This window comes from Cupressus sempervirens, chromosome 10 (assembly GCF_028749045.1).
Source record: "Cupressus sempervirens isolate cs-2001-9-10 chromosome 10, ASM2874904v1, whole genome shotgun sequence".
NCBI lineage: Eukaryota > Viridiplantae > Streptophyta > Pinopsida > Cupressales > Cupressaceae > Cupressus > Cupressus sempervirens.
In genome coordinates, this window is record NC_143127.1 from 531,184,551 (window position 1) to 531,193,371 (window position 8,821).

The window sequence follows — 8,821 nt, forward strand, 5'->3', positions numbered from 1 at the left end:
ATATATTTTTTTGCTCCTTGGCTTGACCATCTACTTCTCTTAATCCCTTAAGTGATTTTCTTCCTCTTTTTAGTTTTGATTTACTACATTTTGGAGTTCTAAATCCTTCCTGGTTGATTGAAATACCCAAATTATCTATACTTATATGGTTATTGTTTTCCTTTGTGGTTCCTTCTTTATCTTCTTCCTCATTTATTAAATCTTCTAATATCTACTATGTTATTTCATTTTCTTCTACATCTGTATATGCATCCTTTTCTAAATTTTCCTTTTCTGATGTTTTTGGGGCCTCATATAGTACCCCAAATTCCTCTCAGTTCTATGACACTTCAACAAGTTGAATAATCTCTATGATAGGATCTTCCTGATTATACATTTTAGACTCCTTTAAGAAAGCTTCAACTTCTAGATGGATACTATATTCCTCTATTTTATCCCTCACCTCCACAGATTTAATTCCAAATATATCATTCCCATCCATTGGTGTTTGCCAAAATTTATAACTTTTCTTTTTTAACTTTTTCCTAATTATTATATTACTCCATTGTTCTAAGTCTGTTGCTAGAATTATATATTCTTCTTACTTATCTTGCATATGCTCTATTGGCTTCAAACTTTCTTCTTTTGTAGTTTCCTTTGCCAAGTCTGTTTGTTGGTTCATATACTTATTAATCATTGTACCTTCACCATCCCAATGTATCTTACTAGTGTCATCCTCAAAATAGTTTATATCTGATCTATTTACCATTCTATTGTTCATATTGATCCCAATTTTTGTCTTAGTATTATAATTCTCCTTTTGTTTTCTTTGGTTTGTAGGTTGTTCTCTTATCTTATGTTCCTAATGAAATTGTTCTCCTAGCATAACCTAATCTTCAATGTCTGTCTGCAATAGTTTAATCCCATGTGTCATTTTATACCATTCTTTAATGCTTCTTTCTATTTCTTTCAAATTTTCATTCTCCTTGTGACAAATTTCGCATTCTTTCAACATTGCTATTGTTGTCATGTCCTTATGTATACCTTTGGTTCTTTGTTCTGGTACTTCTGAAAATTCCAATTGACTTTGTTCTTTACTCTTTTTTACTATAGGTGTATTTTCTATTTGTGTGCTTTGCTCAATATTTTTCCTTTCATCTAATTTTTCTATCTTCTTATATTTGTCCTTATTATTTGTCTTAATCTTTTGTTCCCTCTTCTTTATTTTAATATTTCTAAAGGATTCCTCTATAGTTGAAATATTATGATCAATTTATAGATTTGTTTTAATAATGCCTTTAATTTCCCCTTCACAAATATTCTTTAGTTATTTTCTTTCTTTCCACAAAATGGATTTATCTTTTTATTATAAAATAAATAAATATCCTTTCTTTTAAATTAATTACTTATTTCTCACTCAAAAATCTTATTTTAATTTTATTCATTAATGTGCAATTAAATTGCATAAAATTAGTTTAATCATTTATAATAATTAAAGCCCGCTAATTATGTAACTCTAATTTTATTATCATTGATTAGACATTCATGGTAAATAAATAGTTAGTCTTTAATATTTTAATTTATTATTTTTCTAAATATCACATTTAGACTTTTTAAATCAAGTATTTTAAATTAAAAACAAATATTTAATTAATTAAATATCCTGATATTATAATTATTTCTTTTATTTAAATAATATTTAATAATTCTAATATTATGTCATTGATCTAAATATCATAATTAAACCTTTTACCAAATAAATAATATTATCAAATCTACATTAGCAAAACCATTCAAAATCCAAACTCAAACAACACATGCAAAGATAAACTTGTGGGTTTAAAAGGGGTAGACAACCATTTATGAATCCTCCTTGTATGACAAGTATATGGGCTATGGCTAGGATTGGACCTGATCATTATCTTTCCATTCTTACCATTGAGTTATTGTGATAAGGCATGCTCATCCTGGCAATTCAAGGAAATTGATGCTCAGTACCTACAACCCACATAAAAGATAAGCATGTACATACAATATATATAACTAAACTAGACAAGCAATGATAGGGAGTGGTTCATCTTGTAGATCTTGACTAGCAGGTGACTACAACTCCCTCCCTTAAACGGATCAAACATGTCGGACATAAAAGTAAAATAGTCACGCAAACCACACACATGCAAGTATGGGGTAAGTACCATTATGAATCACAAGTCAACTCATCAATGTTGGATACAATCATACAATTTTATGTTATCTTTGATGTTACACAAATGTCAAGTCTTTTACCAAGCAAATAGTGTCAACCAAGCTCACTCAGGCATTGAAGGAAAGTTTGTAAGTAAATAATGTTAACCGAGTTCACTCGATTACCAAAGGAAAGTTGCCATGGAACCAGTGTTAACCAAGCTCACCTAGTTATCAAAGGAAGTTTGAAGGAAAGTCTTTTCTAAGTTAGTGTTGACTGAGTTGGGTCAGCTAACGAAGCATTTTCTTGTATCAATACATTGGATCTGATAGTTTTGTTGGTTACTTCTAGCTAACTCAAGGGATGAATATTATTTTTTTGAAAGTGTATTCAATCCAACTTGACAAGGTAAATCATATAAATATAAGATCAAGCTGATGATTAAATAGGAAGAAGTATGGGATTGAGAAAGATAAATTAGGAAGTGAATTGTAAGGAAATCAGAGTATCTACGTTGATCGAGTTGCAAAGAACAATTTGATCAAGGAGGATCAAGTATTCATGCCAGACCAAATATCTAAAATCAGCAAAGATAGTTGCATCTACAATTAGGTCAAGTCATTGTTACTCTCTAATAATTGTAGCAATGAATCAAATCTCTTAACAAAGTGAGCCTAACTGCTACATGCCAAATCCTCTAACAAGGTGGTATTTCTAGATTGAAGTGTCTAAAGACCTCTAACAAGGCCACTCCTAATAGGGTGAACTAAATCCTTTAACAAGCTCACAACTAAAAGTGTGTTTTATAACTTTTAACAGGGTTGGCTCCTAACAGAGCTTACTTTAACAGAGTGAAAAATAATAACTAGTTGTAATTGGTGGTTTTCCCAAATTGAATTTCAACATTAAATCTTGGTGTTTCTTGTGTTTATGTTACTTTCTTTATGTTTCTATAGCTAAGTTAATTAATGTTAAACACACAAAACATCTTGAGAAGTGATTATTTCAATGTTTTCCAAGTGACAATAATTCTTAGTTTAAACCTAGTGTTCCTGTGTTAACCTAGTTATAGTGGTATTTCAGTTTCAGCAGAGTTTTGATTTTGTATTGTATTGATATCTAAAGGGATCTTGGATTTATTTATGTGATAATTGATTTACCCCTCCCCTCTCAATTACTCCTTTTATATTTCCAACAATTGGTATCAGAGCTTTTGGTGCTTGCAGAGAAAGTTTCAAGGACCAAAGCTAAAGATGAAGATGTCTTACAGAAGGTAGAATCCTAAGCTAGATAGAGATAACTCCCAAGCATGGTAGGAACTCATGAAGCTCCATTTTGAAACCATTGGTGACATAGGCCTAAAATATCTAGAGAACAAATATGTGGCACCTACAGGAACTTTTATTATGGATCAAATTGTGGAAAAGAAGAATCTTAACATAATGATGATTGGCATTGCTTCTACTCTCAATTATGTTGAATTTGATGAAGTCAAAGATTGTGCTATTGCTCATGAAATTTGGAACATGCTAAAAGATATCTATGGAGGTGATGACAATGTGAGGAGAGATATGGTAAAAAGTCTTAGAGGCTAGTTTGATCAAATAAAGATGAAAGAAGATGAGAACATTACATAGTACAATGAAAGAATCAAAGCTAGTGTAAGTGCAACCAGAGCCTTAGGTGGGAAAATTGAAGATGTGATAGTGGTCAACAAGGTACTTAGAACTCTTCTTCCTATTTATGCAATTAGTGTTTTAGCTATTCAAGAAATAAGATGTTATCCTAAGAATGATATAAATTTGAATGTACTAGTGGGAAGATTGATAGCCTTTGAGTTAGATAACTTTGATAACTATGTTCCTAACTATTGGTGTAAATAAGTATTCACTATTTAAACTTACTTAAGTTTACTTAGGTTAATGCATATTTTTATTATTTATTTATTAGCCACCTAGGAGTATGTGCACTCTTGTGAGTTTTCATGTTGACAACATAGGAGTTCATGCCTCTTTTATACACATGGTGTCTACAACATAGGAGTTAGCACACTAATTAAGCACATGGTGTCTACAACCTTCTAATCTTATCCATTCATCTAGAATGTTAGATAAGGTGTGTGCTTAGTTGTTAATGCTTATCTTATCTCTTGTTTCTTTTAAGAGACATTCTAGGTGCTTCGTAAGAGGCCTTTATTTACAGGCACTCGTAGTGTATTTGCATATCACATCATATACATCATATACTGAATAGAGCAATGTTTTAGGACATACTCTGATTAATTGATCATATCCATTTTTGGTCTACAGTTGTGCTAGTGTTTTAGTTCTTAGTTCTTGGGTGAATTTTTCCCTTAGGAAAATTCTTACATGGTATCATAGCCATACCAGATTCTTACATGGTATCAGAGCTTTTGGAGATTTTCTCATCACATAGGTATTTTGAGACCATTGTTGCTTCAACAACTCAACCCGAATCTAGAGTACTATAAAAATTAGGAGTGTCTAGAGCCAGATCTGACCTTGCCATTGCATCCAGAATGCTGATTTGGTGAAGATCGACTATAAACTCGGCTACTTTGGCCCAAAGTCAACTGTGAGGCAATTTTTTTTGCAAATCGACACCTGAAGGACCAATTTGCAATTTTGGTATGACTATTTTAGATCTGTATATTTAATTTTTAGATCTATATTTTTTTATCTACATCTCTGCTATTTTTTTCAAATTTGCATTATTTTTTGGAAATTTTTTAGCCATTGAGCCATAGGAGAGAATTTTTGTAGTTGAAGATTGGAGCTTGCTAGTGCAAATCAGATATTTGCATCACACTCATAAGGTCCAAAAACCTCCAAATCAGATTTTGTTTCATCCAAATCAGACATCTGAGGCAAAATCTAGTGCCATTTGATTTTTGGAGGCATGGTGGTGATTTAGAAAAAATAATAACAGCAACAATTTTCAAGCAGCAATATCTCCCTCATACAGACTCCTTTTTGCAAGCAATTGTTTTTGTTTTGGGGTAGAATTTTGTGATCTACACATTGGTGTAGGTGGTTTGAGATCTTTGTTTCTAAATTTTTCTACAACTCCAAAATCTCAATTTTTGCCACTTAAAATGCTTAGTGCAAGCTCATCTAGACTCCAAATCAGGTTTCATTTTTTTTGAAAGTGCATTTTTTTTGTCTACTTTCTAGATTTGTAATCGTATTATAGGTTTTGTAGACACAAATACTACTTTCAAAAATAGGCCCTAAATTGGCAAGTGGCTACCAAGTGCCTAAATCATACAATAAGGGGGGTTTCTTTGATTCTTTGATTTCTTGGGGGTTCATTGATTGACTCATGGAGTCTTGTCAGATTTTTCAATCTGGTATTAGACCATAGTTGACAACAAGGAATTATCACAAATGGAGTACTTTGATAGTTGATCATCTAAGAGAACATCCAAAATTGCTTCTTTTCCTCTATTCAATGCCACCACATTTTGATTGGACATATATTATCAACCTTAATCAATTTTTGCCTAAAAGTATGAGTAAAGAATCTTTTGGTCCTCTTAGATTGGCACATTTTCCTTGTGATATTTGGATGTCTATTTGGGAAGTAGATGGAGATCCATGTGATCCTTCATCTCTAGAGGACATTCTACATTTAGTCACTCCAGCTATGGTTTCTTCAACTTTAGATGAGATCACACCTCCAGCTCCTTTTGCTCCTATTGATCCTGTTCCAGCCATAGATGCTTCGGATTCAATGCAGCAAGATACATTATGTCTTCCTACATTACCTTCATATGAAGACTTCCTTCCCACCATTGCAAGCCTATTCGTGGAGTCTCACATTAAAGATGTGGGAGACATTCTTGATGACATTCATCTTCTTTTTTAGGTGAATACTTCTTCTTTTGCCATAGTGACAGATTCATGTACTTCAGCACTGCAGGGTACACGTGGTCTTCCAGGTGATGAATTCTTACCAAGCATTTCAGCTCTGTTCTTGGAGTCACACGCAGCAGATATGGGAGACTTTTATGATGATCTATCGCTTCTCTTTGCTAAGGATTCTTCTACAGTTTTTGCAAGGGCCCATTGACCCTCAAGTCCATTCTCTACATGATGAATCTTTTCAGGTTGGTGTGATTGTGGATTCTCATTTACAACATCTACAGGAGGTCTCTTTCACATTTGAGAAGACAGTTGGTTTCTTGAAGCAGGTTCTACCATACTCCTTGTTTGATCTGCACTTCTCTTTAGCAATTTTGGAGGAAGCCATCATCAATATTGAAATAGGGACTTTTGAACAGGTTTCAGAGACACCAATCATCATAGAGATTCCTTCTCCATATAGGGGATGCATCTCCTTTGTACCATTTCCTTTGTTTCTTCCAAAGGGGAGGAACATCATTTAGAGGTCGTGGACTAGCTTCTACATTGGAGCATTTCTCACTGATCGGTACAATACCTTTAGGGGGGGGGACTATCTTGTCTCCTTCTTCTCCTTTTTTGGGGGGAGGGGGGTGGGGGACTTTTTCCTCTTAAGGTGTTTTTTCCTTCTCCATTTTTCTCTTGTATATACTTGATGTATGTTGTAATGGGGGGTTCTTGATTACTCCATACATCCATGCATCTCCTTTCATCTCTCTTTTTTTGGGGGAGGTTTTTTCCCATGAAATTTTCCCTTTTTCTCCACTTTTTGTGAGATTTGCACATCATTATGTACATGGGTACCTAACATGGCCTTGTAGCTAGGACCCATTATGCATTTTCATCCTAGTTTTCATAAGCTTAAGGGCATTCCCCTAAGTTGGACTTAAGGGGGGTGTTGGTGTAAATAAGTGTTCACTATTCACACTTACTTAAGTTTACTTAGGTTAATGCATATTTTTATTATTTATTTATTAGCCACCTAGAAGTATGTGCACTCTTGTGAGTTGTCAAGTTGACAACATAGGAGTTCGCACCTCTTTTATGCACATGGTGTCTACAACCTTCTAATCTTATCCACTCATCTAGAATGTTGGATAAGGTGTGTGCTTAGTTTTCAATGCTTATCTTATCTCTTGTTTCTTTCTAGAGACATTCTAGGTGCTTTCTAAGAGGCCTTTATATACAGGTACTCCTAGTGTGTTTGCATATATGAACAGAGAAATGTATTAGGACATACTCTAATTAATTGATCATATCCATTTTTGGTCTACAATTGTGCTTGTGTTTGAGTTCTTAGTTCTTGGGTGAATTTTTCCCTTAGGCAAATTCTTACATGGTATCATAGCCATACCAGATTCTTACACTAACTCTATTAATATTAAGTCTACATTTCAAGCTAAACAATCACTCAAAAAGAAAGTTGCAAAATCTAAAAGAAAAAGGTCTGATAGTGAAGATGAAGATGGTTCAGATGATGATCTTGAAGTCATTGAAGCATTGCTTGCAAGAAGATTTCCCAAAGGCAAAGGAAAATACAAAGGCAAAATACCTTTGATTTTTTTTTCTTGTGAAGAAGTTGGTCACATTGTTGCAAGGTCTCCAAACAAAGAAGGCAAAGAAAAAAAAAGCATGAAAAGTACAAAGGAAAGAAATATTTCAAAAGCTACAAAGATTACAAAGATAAAGGTAAGAAATCTTGTTACATGGCTTAAGATTATGACAATAGTGATGAAGATGAAATGGTTTACATTGTTGTTAAGGATGAATTGGGTGATGAAAATGATAAGATGGCCCTCATTTCTCATGTTAGCAAGAATGACACATGGATCATAGATAGTGGTTGTTCTCACCTCATGGCTAGTGATAAATCTAAAATCGAGCTTTGGGACCACTATGATGGTGGGAGTGTCAAATTTGGAAATGATGAACCTTGTTATATGAGAGGAAAAGGTTGTTTTGCACTAACCAATGAACTCATATGTGACAATGCATATTGGTTTTAAAAGACTGAAACATAATCTACTTAATGTAGCATTGTTGAATAACATTGGATTCAAGGTAGAATTCATGAATAGGAAAGCCAAGTTGTTGGATGGAAAAAGAAATCTAGTTGGGATTGGCAATCAAATAGTAGGTAATATATTTTGCCTAGATCTAATTGAAAATTCATGTTTCATAGCTCAAGTACAAGAAAATTGGTTATGGCATAAAAGTTTATCTCATGTGAATTTCAATAACTTGGTCAACATAAGAAAGAATAAAAGGGTTAGATGCATTCCAAGCCTAAAGAGACCTAATGTGCGCATGTGAAAAAATTGTCAAATTGGAAAGATGGGAAATACAAGTTTCAAAAGCAAGAATTATCATTTTGAAGAAGTCTTGGAATTGGTTCATACAAACCTTTGTGGACCTATAGGCATACAAAGCTACTATAGAGATAAGTACTTTATTTTGTTTGTTGATGTTATTCTAGGATGATGAAGTTATGCATTTAAAAAATAAATCAAAACCTATTCAAAAGTTTAAGTGGTATCTAGCTAGAGTTGAGAAAGAAACAAGAAAGAAACTAAAATGTTTAAGGTATCTAGCTAGAGTTGAGAAAGAGGAATCAAAAGATACGTATCTACACCTAGTACACCTCAACAAAATGGCATAGCAAAGAGAAGGAATAGATCAATTATGGATTGTGCAAGGAAACTGATGATAGAGAAGAATGTTACTATCAAATACT